This window comes from Macaca thibetana, chromosome 5 (assembly GCF_024542745.1).
Source record: "Macaca thibetana thibetana isolate TM-01 chromosome 5, ASM2454274v1, whole genome shotgun sequence".
Lineage (NCBI taxonomy): Eukaryota > Metazoa > Chordata > Mammalia > Primates > Cercopithecidae > Macaca > Macaca thibetana.
The window spans coordinates 15,115,220-15,131,317 of NC_065582.1; the positions used below are offsets into that span (position 1 = coordinate 15,115,220).

General features: G+C 35.7%; 1 protein-coding gene across 5 annotated transcripts in view; it reads right to left on the minus strand.

The window, feature by feature from the left end:
• The window catches only part of ADAM29 (ADAM metallopeptidase domain 29), a 65,596-nt gene extending 53,277 nt beyond the window's left edge, over positions 1-12,319 (minus strand). For 3 of the 5 annotated variants that reach the window (XM_050790025.1, XM_050790021.1, XM_050790022.1), the window contains exons 1-2: positions 12,214-12,299; positions 63-252 (exon numbers count right to left, since the gene is read on the minus strand). The gene's annotated coding sequence lies outside the window, so the exon portion shown is untranslated. Of the gene's footprint in view, positions 1-62; positions 253-12,213 lie in introns of all 5 variants that reach the window. The other 2 variants (XM_050790023.1, XM_050790024.1) reach the window with 2 other exon arrangements.
• Positions 12,320-16,098: the final 3,779 nt, after the last annotated feature.

Below are 16,098 nucleotides of genomic sequence, written 5' to 3' on the forward strand. Positions count from 1 at the left end.
GCCAGTGTTGGCATTTCAGTGAGTCTGGTTTGGTGATGATTTTGTGCCTCTGCTTGTTTTACCTGCTCCTTCCCACAGCGAAAGAGGTCTGATTCCACACAAAGAGGACTGGATGGGAGCTCGATCAAATTTGTTTTCTTACTGATGGTTATACGATCACAGGACTATTGAAGAGTTATGCACTGGGGGTTTTCACTTCAGTTTTTGTTCACAATTCGTGAGACTGCAGGGAGAACATGTTTTGTACTCTACCTGAAATGAGAAATGAAGACTGTGAACTGCTGAAGAATATTGGAGGAGGAAATTAGACAGATAAAGCTTAAATTCAGCAGTTTGACAAGCTAAAACTTGATAACTACACACAAAAAGGGAAGTCTGAAAAAAAATCCATAGCTTTCTGAAGAACATGGAAAAATAGTCAAGAGAAATGTGAATGCATAAATATAAAATTTCCCAGAAGAAAATCATTTTTTTACAACAAAATTGTCAGTGTGTTAGTGGGCTATTTGAACTGTTAAATCTAGAGTACGTTTTCAAAGTACAATTTCTGATTCTAGGAGAAAAGGAATCATTTTTAAAAAAGAATTGGCCATTTGTGAAAAAGAAAATTAATAGTTCAAGGAAAACAGACATGGTTACCTTTTAAACATAAAAACGGAGGCTTTTAATTCTTATGTAAATTTAATTTTTAAAGACTTTAATATGTTATTCCAAGTTTTGATAAAAAATTGCTACTTTTCTGGAAAAATAACTTTGCTTTATAAAATATTATTACTCATCCACTTGTTCATTAAATTATCAGTAAGCAGCTGCCAGACAAGGTGCTAGGGTCTTTTTCACAAGATGAATGAACTCAAGTTATTCAGAGACAAGAATGAAGAGAGACATATTATTAAAATTTTAACACAATGTGAAAATTGCTTTCATTATTCAATTTAAAGTATTTTTGAGTGCTTATTTAGCTTCAAGCTTTATATCATGAGTGGGGATAGAGTTTGATATATAGATACGTATGAGAGAGGCCGGGAGCAGTGGCTCACACCTGTAATCCCAGCACTTTGGGAGGGCGAAGTGGGCCGATTACTTGAGGTCAGGAGTTCAAGGCCAGCCTGGCCAACATAGTGAAAACCCATCTCCATAAAAATAAAAATATTAGCCAGATGTGGTAGCACGCGCCTGTAATTCCAGTTCCTTGGGAAGGTGAGACAGAAGAATCGCTTGAAAACAGGAGACAGAGACTGCAGTGAACTGGGATTGCGCCACTGCACTCCATCCTGGGCAACAGAGTGAGACTCTGTCTCAACAACAACAACAACAACAACAACAACAAAATAAAAAAGAGAGAGAGATGTGCGAGAGAGTGAAGGAGAGATGTATAAACAATGAAATTACGTAAATCCTATGCAAAAATGAGGCAGGTGGGAAGGACTCCTTGGAAAAACTCCAGCTGACCTGCGCACCGGGGTGGAGACTTAGCAAGTTCCCGTGGATTTTGCAGCAGGGAGGAGCCTGGCCCCTCCTCTTCCTGTGTGGAAGCTGGGATTCAAACTGCGAGGCGGGAATTGCACCAGCAGGGACTCTGGCTTTGTAGAGAGTCTATGTTTCCCCCCTTTTTTACTTTTTTTTCCAATAAATCCCATTTTTCTCACTCCTCAAATCATCTGCTAGCCTAACTCTGGCTGGTGTTTTTTGTTTGTTTGTTTGTTTGTTTGTTTCTTTTTTTTTTGGCAGTATGACTAGAGCACCTGACAGGGAATTTGTAGGGACCGTAATGTTAGGGTCACCCCAACCAGACTGTTCCCTCTCCCTTCCCATGGGTCTTACAATGCAGTCCTTTGTGACATCCACACAGCTCTCCCAGGGCTAAAGACAACCCCCCATTCACTGACCCCTCCAGTAACTGTTTGTCCAGTTACAGGATGCGGTTAACATGTCTGTTCACCTCGCAAAACAAAGCTGGCAAAAAACTCCAGGATGCGGTCAAGACACCTGCACACCCAACTCAGCTCCCCGCCTCTGACCCTGTTCCTCGCCCTATAAAGCCCTGCAATAATCCGTAAGCAGGGCTGCCTCCTCTGCTTTTGTCAGGAGGTAGGCCGGCAGGACTGACAATAAATCAGCTTGCCTGAACTCGGCTGTCCTTCCAATTATCCCTTACAGGTAAAATCCAGAAAATGAAGGTTTTTGTATACCCTTAGGGGAAACGTTTTAAGCAGGGAAGAGGAAGACAAACTGATCTGGAATCCTAGGACTGGAGGATAACCAAATTATAATGGCAGTTTGTCTTATATGCCCCCCACCGAACAGAAGAAGGCCACACAGGCCAAGTGTTTCCCAGCCCATAATCTAGCAAAAGAAGGTGGCTCAGAAAGGATTAAGCCTCCCTTGGATCAAATGCAAGTCCCTCCGACAATACCAAGCAAGATTCCACCAGCAAGAGGAATCAATCAGGACCCAGTAAACAGAGGGGCCAGTAGAAGCGCTCTCCCACCAGGCTCATCCTGAAACCCTACTCCTACATCCAGGAGTACCCAGGTAGCTGTGCACCAACCAGCAAGGGGCACCTCGCCATAACAGGAGCACAGCTACCTGGGTATTTCTGGATGTGGGGATGGGGTTTCCGGATGTAGACTAGACCAAGAAATATATTATAAAATACTCCAGTAAGTAAGTTCACCAAGGCTGCAGGTTACAAGATCAACAAACAAAACTTAATCACAATTTGTATGCTAACAAGGAATATTTAGAAATTGAAATTAAAACTCAGCTACCATTTACAATCATTCCAAAGAAAATTTACTACTTAGATATTACTATAACAAAACATGTACAGAATTGGCATGGTGAAAACTTCAAAATGTTAATAAGATAAATTTTTAAAAATCAAATACTGATAGATTAAAACATTCAACATAGTAAAGGTGCCAAATCTCACCAAATTGTGTTACATTAGTTTATTGCAAAAGTCATTGCAGTTTTTACCATTAAAAGTAATCCCATTAAAAAAAAAAAAAAAAAAAACGCAATTACTTTGGCACCAACAAGTGTAAGCTACTATGAATATTGATATGCAGATTTTTGCATAAACATAAGTTTTTAGTTGTACAAACACCTAAAAGTAGAGTGGCTGGGTCGATAGTGAGAGTATAATGAACTGCCAAATAGTCCACATGGGCTGTACTATTTCCTAACACCTGTATTTGAATGTTCCAGTTTGTCTACATTCTTGCCAGCACTTGGTATTTTGAGTAGTTTTTAGCCACTCTAAGAGATTTGTTGTGGTATCTAGTTGAGTTTAATTTGCATTTCACTAATGACTAATAATATTGAATATCTTTGATAAGCATATTTGACATTTATGTATATTCTTCGGTGGAATGTCTGCTGAAATATTTTGCCTAGTTTGTATTGTTTTTTGTATTTTTTACTGAATTTTAAGAGTTCTCAATGTATGCCAAATACAAGTCAGAGAGAATTCATAAAGATAATAGAACTATTTAATAAAAAGGTGATAGCCATATAGATAGCATTGTAAAACTGCAAATGAGGATTTTTACATAATACAAATTGAAACTGGGGAAACAGTATTATCTTTTGTTGTTATGTTGCTTTTTTTTTTTTTTTTTTTTGGATATGGTCTTGCTTTGTCACCTAGGCCAGAGAGCAGTGGTGTGATCATACCTCAGCCTCCTGAGTAGCAGGGATTATAGGCTTGCACCATGACCTCGCTAATGGTTTTTAATTTATTTGGTAAGATAGAGTCTCACTACATTGCCCAACCTGGTCTTGAACTCCTAGCCTCAAGCAATCCTCCCCCGTCAGCCTCCCAATTGTTGTTTTTAATACTGTTTTAGAGTGTCAATACTCTGAGTTTAAAAACTAGTATTTTAATGGAAAACATAACTCATCTGTCCTTATACTTTTACCTTATTAAATCTTCATAGTTAAATATATATCTTATTTTTAGAACTTGAGATAATTAAATAATATTTATATAATTTAATGATATTGACAACTAGGAGAAGTTTCTTTAGGCTAAGTAAACTTGTGTACTTACGACTAGAAGGCAGGGAAATGGTCTGAGCATCAGTCTGAAGCATCATCGATATGGTTTCTTCTTTCATAAAATGGGAATGATAATAGTAATGTCTACCTCATATGGTGGTTTGGGAAGTTAAGTAGGATAAACCAGGTTAAATATTTAGGGCAATGACTACCATTTTTTTACTTATTTAATACATAATTGTTATTATGATTATTTTACAATACTTTAAGATACTTCAATGGTTTTGCAAATCTCTACTTTACTCTATCTGTATAAAGATCCATACTCCTTTTTTTACAACAAATAGGAAATAAAGGATATAATTTTAAAAAATGATTTTGGGAAAGCTGACTTTCATTAGAGTGTGTCTGAAGCAGTGTTGTTATTGTGTGATCCCATATCAGAAGCATCTGTACCTGATACTTTGTTTCTATTTGTCTTTCAGCAAGCAAGGAAAACAGAAAGCACCCACTGTGATTTTCTAGTTATTTTTCTAAGCCTTCTCAAACAATTATTATCATCGATTTTCATCTAGCATCTTATATTCTGTCTGGTCCACTTCTTTGTTTCTCAGGAGCACAAGTCTTTACGTAACCACGTGGGTAGCCACTTCCTTTTTCCTTTGAAATGGATCCTTCTCCTGGCATCTTAATTTTGGCACAAGTATAAGAGTTATGCAGACTCTCAGATTTAATAATGTAAAACAAATTCTGTCAGACAACATTTGAATTGGATGGTTCTGAAAGGGAAAACTGCATAGTTTAAAGTGACTTCCTCTATCACATTGTAAGGTATTTCCTTTCTTCCTTTCTTTAATAAAAGAACCATTTAATTACTCCTCTATGTCTTAGCCATGGAGGCGTGGCTATATGACAGAAGAGGCAGATGATCATGACATTTTAAATATTTTTAATATAAACTTTGTTTTTTAAAAGCGTTTTAATTTACAGAAAAAAAATGCAAAGAAAGCACAGCGTTTCCATATATCTCCATACCCAGTTTCTCCTATTAGAAACATCTTACATTATATAATACATGTTTCACAATGAAAGAACCAATATTCACAACTCATTATTAAATGCATGAATTTTGTCAGATTTCCTTAATTTTTTCCTAATGTCTATTTGTGGTTCCAAGGTCCCAGCCAGGACACCACATTACAATTAGTCATGTCTTGAATTTTCAGTTTCTTTGGCTACGGCAGTTTTGCCCTTTCCTTGTTTTTAACGACCGTGACAATCTTGAGGAGCATTGGGAAGGTGTTTTGTAGAATGTTCCTCAATTAGTCTTTGAGGTTGCCTTTTTGCAGTTTTTTTATGGTTAGAATAATTTACACATATTTGGAAGGCCACAAAGGTAAAGTGCCTTTTATCATATCAAGGCAACTGCTATCGACATTCCTAGTCACAGTTAATGTTGGCCTTCATCATCGGGCTTAGGTAGTGTTTGTCCATTTCTCTAATGTAAAGTTACTCTTTCCGTTTTCCACATTGTAGCCTTTGAAAGGGTGTCACCTTGCATAGCCCACATGGAAGAAGTGGAGAATTATGCTTCTCCAGACTCCTAACATACAACAGTCTTTCAATGGTCTTTTAACTGCCTTTCTAAAATCTCATATAATTGAAATGATATACCAAGTAGACTTTTCAGACTGGCTTTTTTCACCTACTTAAGTTTCATCCATGTCTTTTGCACTTAAGTTTCATCCATGCACTTAAGTTTCATCCATGTCTTTTCATTGCTTTTCATTGCATGGTTCATTTCTTTTTATCACTAAACAGGATCCATTGTACTGATATATCATAGTTTGTTTATTCATTAGCATACTGAAACCCATCTTGTGACTTACACTTTCTGATGATTATGAATAAAGCTGCTATATACATTAACATGCAGGTTTTTGTGTAGACATAAGTTTTCAAATCAGTTCCATTAATATCCAAGAGTATAATTTCTGGATGTTGAGGTAAGACTATGTCTAACTTTGTAAGTAACTCCCAAGCTGTCTTCCAAAACTAGCAATGAATGAGAGTTCCTGTTGCACTGCATCCTTACCAGATATTGATATTGTCCAATTTTTTAAATGTTAACCTCTTTAGCAAGTGTGTAGCAGCATCTTGTCTTAACTTGCAATTTCCTAATGACAAATGTCTTGATAATATTTTCCTATGCTTATTTGCCATCTGTACATGTTCTTTGATGACGTGTCTGTCAGGTATTTTGCTCATTTTTCAATTGAGTTGTTAAGTATGATTTACAATAAAGTCGTTTATTTTGTATGTTACATATTTCCCTCAGTCTGCGACTACTTTGTTCATTCTCTTACCAGTATCTTCTATCCTGAAAATGAAGGAAATTGCCTTCTTCTCACAGAAGATTGAGCTCAAAGAATTCATGAAGATAGAGAAGCTGAGAAGAAGTGGTCTTGGGAAGAATGACTTCTTGCAGAGCTGCTCTTCTAGCCTGTTAGCCCCCTGAAGAAGCCCTTGTCAAGCAGAGTGTGAGAACTTAGACACAGAAACCAGTAGTAGTGAAACATGAGATGACCGTGCCTGGAGGTAGGCATATAAATACTCACGGTTACATCCGACCCAGTAGACTGGGGTTGTGTGTTTAGCAAGGATGCACAAGAAAGGTTCTTCTTTTCTCTTTCTTATGTTGCTGAATACTTCAGGAACAAGGAAAAAAAAAATCGTATCCCAAAGAGAGAGTGATTGGTTTGTTCAGATTTTGTTGCTGTTCTTCCCTGCCATCTGATTAATAAAAAGAACTATGTGTGGTGGAAAATATTTTTTAAAGAGAGAGAGAGATACATATATCTCATGCATAGTATATAGGGAGTGATGCAAACGTAGGAGCTGGCAGTGCAGAGAGGAGACATTGGTCTAAAGAAACAGCTCCTAACAGCTTATGGGGCTCAAGCAATCATCGTCATTGACAAAGTGGCCATTTAAGTTATAATTGTATTAACTTAGGCCGGGCACGGTGGCTCATGCCTGTAATCCCAGCACTTTGGGAGGCAGGGGTGGGTGGATCACGAGGTCAGGAGTTCAAGATCAACCTGGCCAACATGGTGAAATCCTGTCTGTACTAAAAACACAAAAATTAGCTGGGTGTGGTGGGGCAGGCCTGTAATCCCAGTTATAATGGGTGGCTGAGCCAGGAGAATCACTTGAACTCGGGAGGCAGAGGTTGCAGTGAGCCGAGATCGTGCCACTGCACTCCAGACTAGGCAACAGAGTGAGACTACATCTCAAAAGAAAATATTAATTAATTAATTAATTAACTAATGCTGATAATTTGAATGTTTTATTTGGGGAGTTTGAGTAACTTTAGCTCCTCACCAAGTATATGTGTTTTTTTGGTTTTGGTTTTGTTTCTTTTTTCTTTTGGGTTGATCTGTAACATATTTGAGTATAGGAAATAGTGGGTTATTCTTTTGGCCTTGCTATTGAGGGTGAATTATAAAATATAAATTTTTGTGAGATTTCAAAGATTATATTTCAAAGATTATATTCAAAGATAACATTGTTTACAGATTTAAAAGATGTGATTATCACAAGAATGTGATAGTGGGGGGATAAAATAACTAAGAGAATAAATATTTTCAAGATAAAAATATTTGTTTTATAAAAATACAATTAAAATGATTTCAAATATTTCAAATGGTAACTTTCTCTACCCACTGTCACAGCCATGAGGGTCTCTCTCTTACCTCTTCACAATGATAACTTGGTGGGGTTCCCAGAAGTAAAAACCCACAAAAGCATGGAAGCCTCCATAAATGGCACCTCTGAGTCTCTTGTGCTCGTGCTAATTGAAACTCAGCCTCCTCAAAATGCTTCAGCTGTTATTACCAGTTTATGGCTTCAGAAACTTCTGCTCCAAATAAGCAGACTCCAGTTATGACCCTCTGTATTTGCCTGTCTCCAGATTTCAGGTTGATGATTTGCTTTATGACTTCAGTTCTCTAATGGGTCCAAGAAAATTCATTGATTTCAGTTTGCTCAGCTTTTTTTTCTCTTGTTGAAAGAGTGTGTATAACATTCAAGTTGAGGCCGGGCGCGGTGGCTCAAGCCTGTAATCCCAGCACTTTGGGAGGCCGAGACGGGCGGATCACGAGGTCAGGAGATCGAGACCATCCTGGCTAACACAGTGAAACCCCGTCTCCACTAAAAATACAAAAAAATTAGCCGGGCGTGGTGGCGGCGCCTGTAGTCCCAGCTACTCGGGAGGCTGAGGCAGGAGAATGGTGGGAACCCGGGAGGCGGAGCTTGCAGTGAGCCGAGATCGCGCCACTGCACTCCAGCCTGGGCGACAGAGCGAGACTCCGCCTCAAAAAAAAAAAAAAAAAAAAAAAAAAAAAAAAAAAACAAAACAAAAAAAAAACATTCAAGTTGATAAGATATTCTCATCAACACAGTTTTTAAAAAATGTATTTTGTTTACAGCTTGTTTATTAAGAGTTTATAGTGACAGTTACATTATGCTTCTCAATGTTCCTGCTAACAGAACTTTATTTCAATTTTATATATGATTTAAATTTTTCTTCATATTGGAAATGTTTAAGAAATTTTGATGCTTATATTCACTTCCATAAAACCAAGATCTCAAAGGTTAAAAAGAATCATCAACTAATTTAGTAGTTGGAGACTCAACAAAGCGATTTCAATTGAGTCTGAACACTAAATTAATTGTTATAATACCTGATGCATCTGGCTTCCTAATGTATCGTTTATCTTATCATTCCACATTTTGAACTACATACAAAAATGAAAATCATTTGAAAATGTACCTATAGCTTGGAAGAAATTGTAAAATTTAACCACACGTGTATGTGTGCATACATGTGTACACACACGCAACTTATTCCCACAGGTGTTTCCTGTAGCAGTTAATAATACACCTTCCATATATTACATATTTAGTAAAGCTTTTAAAAATGATTCAATTTATGTAAAATATACACAGAAAGCATATAAACCTTTTGCTGAGATGGGAAACTGATGGATCAAAATGTATGCGAGTTGACATTATTAGCCCCTATCCTTAAGGTGGACATCAGTCTAACCTGGTAACGTATCCCTGTCCACTCTTTGGATAACAGGCAGTAGGCTTTTGTGCATCCATCTGGAAATTGGTTGTTGGGGACCATTCAACGATCTGGTTTTAGCCAAAATGCCCCTATGGGTTTGTCAGATAATATTATAATTCTTTGGCACCATGCACCAAGAGTAGTCCGGCAACAGGAAATGAAATTCATTTTCTCGCTAATGTTGGTTGAGTACAGAGGCCAGTTTGTCCTACATGTGTGGGTAATGTCACATACTTTTTAAAAAAGATTTCACTTGGGGTCACTAGAAGCCACTTTAAGTGGACCAGAGGTGATTTTCATATTATAGCTTTTATTTCTCTTGTTGAAAAATTGTATGTAACGTTTGGGTTGATTGGCTGTTTTCACAAATACAGGTTTTTAAAAATGTGTTTTGTTTACATCTTGTTTCTTAATCTTGTTTATACTCCTCTTGTTTATACTCTCTGGTGACAATTCCATTGTACTTATTATTCTATTTTTCTTACTCTGGAACCAAAGACTGGCATAGTATAATATTCTCTTTGAACTTCTTCAAAGATGTGGTCTCTGAGTGTTGTGGGTTAGGGATCTTGGTGAGAACTGCCTGTTGGTGTAATGATCAATCGACATTTTCTTTTGCTTTGATGATGTCCCTTTTTGAATTGATATCCACCTTGATAATAATCAACTTCTTAGGAACCATTAGAGTTATTAAAATACCTTTAATCTGCTAATCATTCTAAATTAGGTTTTCTACTTATGTTAAACACCTTTATTTTCTCTGAAGCTTTTCAAAATCATGAGCTATCCCAAAACATTTCTACTGTTAGTCTATAAACCTTCTTCCCTTTATTCATCCAGCAAGCTATGGGAATAAAGCAATTCTGTCATCTAGGCATATTTTTATCTCTGGAAAGGGGTCAAAATGGTGAGTTAAAATTTTTTCCAGTGTATCCTGCCTGATATTTTCTGGTTTCATTCTTAGGATATGACCTACAAACAAATCAAGATGAAATCTGGATTTCTGGGCATGCTTTAATAAATTTATTAGGGGGGTTTAATAAATCTACTAGATATTTAGGAAGCAGCGGTTAGAGGCCCATGAACTTCCCTCTTCTAATGGAAGAAGAGTAATAGTATTTAAAGTATTACAGTGACGAACGGAAACGTGGAAAGAAGAAAACAATACAATTTTAGAAAGCAAGCCTACTTTGTTAGGAAATACTGCATATTTTTAAAGGGCAGCAAAGACTGGCAAAATAAGGAACCATTAATTTTAAGGTAGAAAATAAAACTATGTTAGTAGAGGCCTCCATCAAGTTTCCACACCTGCTTTCAGCTTAAGAAAGTAGGATTTTGACATTGGGTTAGTAGAAAAATAGTTGCATGATACTGGTTTGTGATGATTCCATGAAGTTGAGTTGAAAGAGATATTTGACTTGTTCAGATCTTTTATGTATGAATAGGTAACATGATTCACAATGACACAGAGGTTGTTGAAGGGCTAATTTTTAAAGCATTAAATGCCTATATATCCATAAATTCTCAGATAAGAGATTTGGTTAACAAAGATTTGGTCAAGTGATACAGTACTGTGTCAATTTCTGAAAATCAACGTGGCAGACGGAATAAGAAAATGACTCCTAAAATGCCCAGGTGTGCATGTACTTGTATAATCCTCCTCCCTTGAATGTAAGTAGGATCTTCGAATATGATAAATGTCACTTGAGTGATTGGATTATGTAACACAGAAAAGGTGAAAGGGTTTTGCCGCTGTAGCTGAGATCTCTGATTAGTTGACTTTGATTCAAAAGGGACATTATTCTGGATGGGAACTGATTTAATTGGGGGAAAGCTATAAAAGTAAAAGAATCTCTAGCTAGCCTTAAAGAGAAAGAGCTGTATTGAAAGCTTCCAGTAAATATGGGGAGCCTCTAAAGGGAGATGACCTCAATGCTACAACCACAAGTAACTAAATTCTACCAACAACGTTAATGAGCTTGGAAGAGGAATTTGAGCTCCAGAGGAGAATTGCAACATGGCTAATACCTTGATTTGAGCTTGTGAGACCCTGAACAAAGGACCTAGTTAAGCCTTACCCAAACTCCTCATCCTCAGAAACTGTGGTGTGGTAACTGCATGTTGGTTTATGCATCTAACTCTGTGCTAATTTAATATCTAGCAAGAGAAAATGAATACACTTGGAAACCCATTGTTGGCTATAGTGAGTGAGACCCAAAGAATCATCTCTAAAATCTCTTAGTTACTAACTGGAAAAATTCTGAATGGTTATGATCTTTCAGGAGAGAGAAATTTACCTCCTTGGGATATATTATACTGTAGATGATACACTTTACTTTGAGAAAAAAAATTTGGTTCCCATCAGAAAGTTTATAGACTATTAGAGATAAAACAAGTAATTAGATAGATGGAGTCAGTCCTAGAGCTCAGCTAAACTTCAGAATACCACAAATTATGGTAGAATATAGGGAAATGTAAGTTCCTCAAGGCCCTGATTAAAGACTTTTACAAATTAAGACAATGTCTCAATAAACCCTAAGTCATAACTACCAGTGTACATTATTGATTTTCTCAGGAGAAAGCAAACTGATGACTGTGAATTAAACAGATGCTAAAGGAACAGAAAACAGATTTACAGCTGTAAAATATGCAACTTCATTATCCACCAAAGATAAAAGAATATTTGAATTTGTTACTCCAGAGAAGTGGGAGATTATTATTATATGTATACTCCTGAGATTCTGAACAAATTTATATCACTGCCCTGTGGTTTTTTTTTTTTTTCTTTTTTTTTTCTTTTAACTTAGAGAAGTACTACAAGGAATGGTACAAAGTTTCATTTTCATTTCTCAATTCAGTTTTCATCTATTGATTTTAGTGCTTTGTTAGGCCTTGGTTTTAGAGGATATAGTGCAAGTTTGGGCAGATATTTGGAGGGTTTAGTCTGAAACTGATAGATTAAGCCTAAATAGTATTACAAAATCAGCTTAATCTATGCCCAGAAGTATGACTACTTCTTTGACCTTCAATTTGTGTAAAGAGTACAGGTAAGGCAAAGTTTAAATAGCTATAACCTGCTTGTGATCGAGGGCATCCTCAGGAAATGTGCAGGAACAGGCCATCAGGAGAGCTTTTATTTTACAGGAGATACTCGCACCACCCCATTTGGTTAGTGGATGTGATGTCACAAAGGAGGAAAGAATGTTTCTCAATTAAGAGTGTGAGGGCGACAGTTATGTGCTGGGGCATGCAAAGTGTTTGAGGGTTATTTAGAGGTACCCGGCACCTGATAGTTATTCAGTCCCAAGGAGAAGTCGGGTAACAATGTCAAGATGTATGGCAGATGTCACAGGGCCTATCAACCAAAATGTTGACATTTTTTTCTTTAATAATTAGAGAACGTTGCCTTTATTCAATGAAAGGACATTGAGCTCTTTATTACCCCTTGCAGAAACTTCATTAATTACCCCATTTGTATTTGTTCCCTTTTGTTTCCTAGCTGAAAGAGTGAAATTATTTTTCCTATACTCTTTCAGTTTAAAGTGTATAAAAGTGTCTTTTTCAAGAATAATCTAGGGTTTAACAACTATAGTGTTTTTACATGAATCCCAAAGCAAACAGCATCTTTAGAAATTCTCAACATATAGACCATTGTTGCAGTTGTTTTTTCATTTATTTTTAATTTTTTAATAATTAAATCTTTAAAGAATAGTTGCAAAGATTGTAGTGTTTTCATATATGCTTCATTTAGCTTCCCTTAATGTTAACATTTTGAATAACCGTGATACATTTATTAAAAGTAAAAAAATTACCATCAGTATAATACTATTAACTAAGTTACAGACTTCATTAGGATTTCTCTGTATTTTCCACTATCTTTTTTTTGTTTGTTTTTTCATTTCCGGGATCCAGTCCAGGTTAATCAGATTACTAAGTCATCTTGTCTCCTTAGTTTCCTCCAGTTTGTGACGGTTTCTCAGTTTTTCCTTGTTGTTCATTACCAATACACTTTGAAGGCATTTTGCAGAATGACCCTCGATACGGGTTTCTGTGGTTTCTCGTAATGCAACTGAGGTATGGATTTTGTGAAGAATATCATTTAAAGCCTTTTTCTAATATGTCAAGGAAACTTGATATCAACATGATTTATTATTAGAGATGGCTTGCTTTGACACCACAGTTAAGTTAGCGACTGATTGATTTCTCCACTAGAAAGCTGCCTTTTGTCTCTTTCCTGCGCTATTCATTAGAAGCTTCTTGGTAAGTCTAGTCCACCCTCAAGCTCCACCATGGAGAGAAGAGTGTCAAAGAATTTACAGGCATATGTTTAAACCATCATAGTACTTAATAAATATTTTGGAGAGATATTTTCAGGCTCTGAAAAAATCCTGTTGACTTATTTCTGCCATTCTTCTACGTTCACCATTTGTAAAGAAGCTTTTTCCTTTCTTCATCAATTAATTTATTTGATTATTTGTATCAGTATGGACACGGGTTTATTTCATCTAATGGGTAGTAATTCAATAATAGCATTGCTTATTTTGTTACTCAAGTTGTTCTAGGGTTGCCTTTGGGAGACTTTTGAAGTTTCAGGTTAACTCTTGGATTACTTTGACATGCCCTATGTATTCATCTATATGTTTATTTATTTCTCAGCCCTTGCTTGTTTTCTAGCACTACAGGATGCTCCAGAATCATTTGTATTTTTCCCACCCCAGCCCTAGGATCAGTCATTTCTCCAAATATGACCAAAGAAATCAGTCATTCCTCTAAATATGATTGCAGAATCATATATAGAATCCATGATATAAGCAACAGTGGTGCTCATTGCTATAGAACTCTTATTGCTTATTTACTTTTTCTGGAAAGAGAAAGTTACATGTATATATGCACACATATCTATATGTATTTCTATATTTACTTATATTTATACATTTTAAAATAAGCAAGAACTCAATCTTTTATTTCCAGTTCTAACTCATCACCACAGGGGTCATTCTAGCCTCTCCTAATTGCTCATTTGTAATTCCCTTTTTCGATATAAAGAATTTGGTCCCCATTCCATTCCATGTAGTGAACTATTTACATTTTGTTTACTTACTTGTACAACTTTAGGAGTTGTATTTCCAGAATGGCTATATTTACCCTGTGAGATCAAAATTACCAGCTAAAATAAAGTGCTTATGTAAAGTTCTTTCTGTCTTTAATTTTATGATCTAGTCAAAACATTGTTCTCAACGTTATTGTGAGCTCTTTCTTGTTTCCCTCACAGACTTCATTGAGATTAAATCCTATACTTAGATTTATTTGGCGCAGTCTTCATTTCATCCTTGGATTTCAAAAGCTTAGTTTATATTTTAATATGAGTACATTTAATTTACTATTTTGTATGGTTTCTGAAATTTTGAAAAATGCATCGTGTCATGTGTACATCACTGCAGAACCACATAAGACAGCTGCATCACTCTAAATTTCCATTGTGTGCTCTCCAGTGATCAAAACTAAATGTCCTGATCAACAACTGATTTTTTTTTTCTTCAGTTAGCAAAATGTCATATAAATGAAATTATACATTATACAGCCCTTTGGGTTTTGCTGCTTTCATTTGGCAAAATGAAATCAAGATTTCTTCATATTGTTGTATGAATCAACAGTTTCTTTTTTAGTGCTGAGTAATGTTTCTTTGTATAGGTATATTGCAGCATGTCAATCTACTAATATATTAAAGGGAATCCTGTTTATTTTCAGTTTGTGGTGATTATAAAGCTTTTATTAAAATTTGCATACAGGTTTCAGGTTTTGTGCGCACAGAGTTTTACTAATTCATGTAGGTTAAAAACTATACATGGTATTGTTGGTTCACATGGTGAAGATATGTTTAACTTTTTAAGAAACTGTCAGTTTCTGAAGAGACTGTACATACCACTTTGCAGTCCCACTAGCAGTGAAGGAGAGTTTCTGTTTCCTGCATCCTCACCAGCATTTGCTATTATCAATTTTTGTATGTTTGTTTTGTTCTATTTTGTTTTTGCCATTCTAATATGTGTGTAGAGGTAATTCAATATGGTTTTGATTGTCATCTGTTTATTTTTTTTCCCAAAATGTTTGAGATCTTTCCTATCTTGATTAGGTAGTTTGTTCTTATGATTGTTAAATGATAAATGTTCTCTGCATTTCTGGATACAAGTTCTTTATCTCTAATGTAATTTGCAAATATTTTCTACCAGTCTGTTGTTTGTATTTTCATTTTCATTAGAATATATGTTGAAGAGCAAAATGTTTTAATTTTGATAAACTCTATTTATCAAACATAAATAGGAAAACTGTATTTATAGAACATATGGCTCATGCTTTTGCACCATATCTAAGAATTCATTACTAAGGTTATGCAATCTTCCTTCTCCTAGAACTTTTATAGTTTATGTTTCTATTTGGGTCTATAATCCATTTTGAATTAATTTTTATATTAGGCATGAAGTGTTTGCCAAGGTGTCATTTATTTATTTTGCATATGGATGTTCAATTGCTTCAGTACCATTTGCTAAAAAGACTGTGCTTTTCTATTTCTATTTTTGTGAGAAATCTGCTGGCTACATTTTGTGGGACTATTTCTAAGATATTTATTCTGCTCCACTGGTTTATGACTTGATCCTTTCATTAATATTATAGTCTTGAATGCTGTAGTTTTAGAATAGTATTTTAATGTAGTAGTGTCAGATCTCCCCCACACACATTTTTTTCTTTATAAAAATGGTTCGTTAATCTGGTTCCTTTGCCTTTCCATATACATTTTGAATCTCTTGTCAATATTTACAGAAGTTAGGTGGGATTTTTGTTGAGATAAAAAACAGTTTGGTAAGAATTGACATCTCAAATATTAAGTGTTTCAAACACTTAATGAATCCTGTGTAGCTTTCCATTTATTTAGATTGTCTTTGATTTTTTTCCATCAGGTTTAT